The sequence below is a fragment of the Bactrocera latifrons genome, unplaced genomic scaffold, assembly GCF_001853355.1.
Source record: "Bactrocera latifrons isolate USDA-ARS-PBARC rearing strain unplaced genomic scaffold, ASM185335v1 scaffold_869, whole genome shotgun sequence".
Classification (NCBI taxonomy): domain Eukaryota; kingdom Metazoa; phylum Arthropoda; class Insecta; order Diptera; family Tephritidae; genus Bactrocera; species Bactrocera latifrons.
Window position 1 is genome coordinate 55,594 of NW_017537566.1, and position 1,267 is coordinate 56,860.

Consider the following 1,267-nt stretch of genomic DNA (forward strand, 5'->3'; position numbering starts at 1 on the left):
CATTACTCGGATCAACTTGAAAATTTAGTACAATATCTTATCGATGTTGTAGAATTTATTAATATAACAAAAAATCGATTTTCGATCGAATATGGATAAAAATGAATTTTAAGGAAGGAAAGAAATTGATAAATTATAGCTTTTAGAAGGGAAAAAACACAGTTGAGCCAAAACTTGGCTTGATTATGAGTTGYCGGACACTGTCCCAAGAGAAGTAACCATTTAGAATTGGTATGCTAAGTTTAGGCGTGCTAAAATGAGCACCGAAGAMGATGAACGCAGTGGACGTCCAAAGATGTTGTTTCTGACGAAAACATGGGAACAGTCCACAAAATAGTTTTGAATAACCGCAAAGTCAAATTGTTCGAAGCAGCCAAAGCTCTCAAATATCAAAGGAACGTGTTGGATATATTGTAAATAAATATTTGGGTGTGACAAAGCTCTATGGAAASCTAGTGTCGCGCGAGCAACGASGAGTTGATGATTCGACGTAGTATTTGGAGAAGTTCAAGCGWAATATGCCCAAGTTTTCGCGCCGATATTTGACAATAATCATTTCACACCAAAGTCTTTTCGACAGTCATCGGAATGGACTACACACGATGAACCCACTCCAAAGCGTGGAAAAACGCAACACAGCCGAGGCAGGCAAAGTTTTGGCGTCTATAAAATTTTTATTGATTGTCTTGAAAAAGTAATGTGCATCACATCGGCTATTATATAGCGTAGTTAGATAGTTTGAAGAACGAATTTCGCATTTGCAGGAAARGAAAGGGCACCATCTGACAAGTCAATGAAAACGAATTGAATTTCGAATTGCTTTCGCGTCCAAAAGTATTTTYCAGATATGAACTCCAGCAATTATATTTTGTTCTCACTTTTCAAAAGAATGCTCGTTGGGTAGAAATTTTCGTCGCATTAAAAGGTGATCGCCGAAACTGGGGCCTATTTGGAAGCMAAAGACAAATCGYGCTACCAAAATGGTATCGAAGAGTGGTAGGATCGCTATAATCAGTTTATCACCTATGAATGAAAATTTCTTTAATGAAAAACAAGAAAACGAATTTTGCCAAAAAATGTGTTCAACTATTATTGGACGTATACTTTTCGATTGACCGGTTACCACCTTTTTATATCAATTTTATCCAAATTTGGCTCTATAAATACTCTCTACTCGCAATTGAACGCAGTTTTTGAAGAATATTCACCTTTAAACGCTTACATGCTGGCTGGTTGGCAGACTTCGCAATTCAATTACCAGCACATA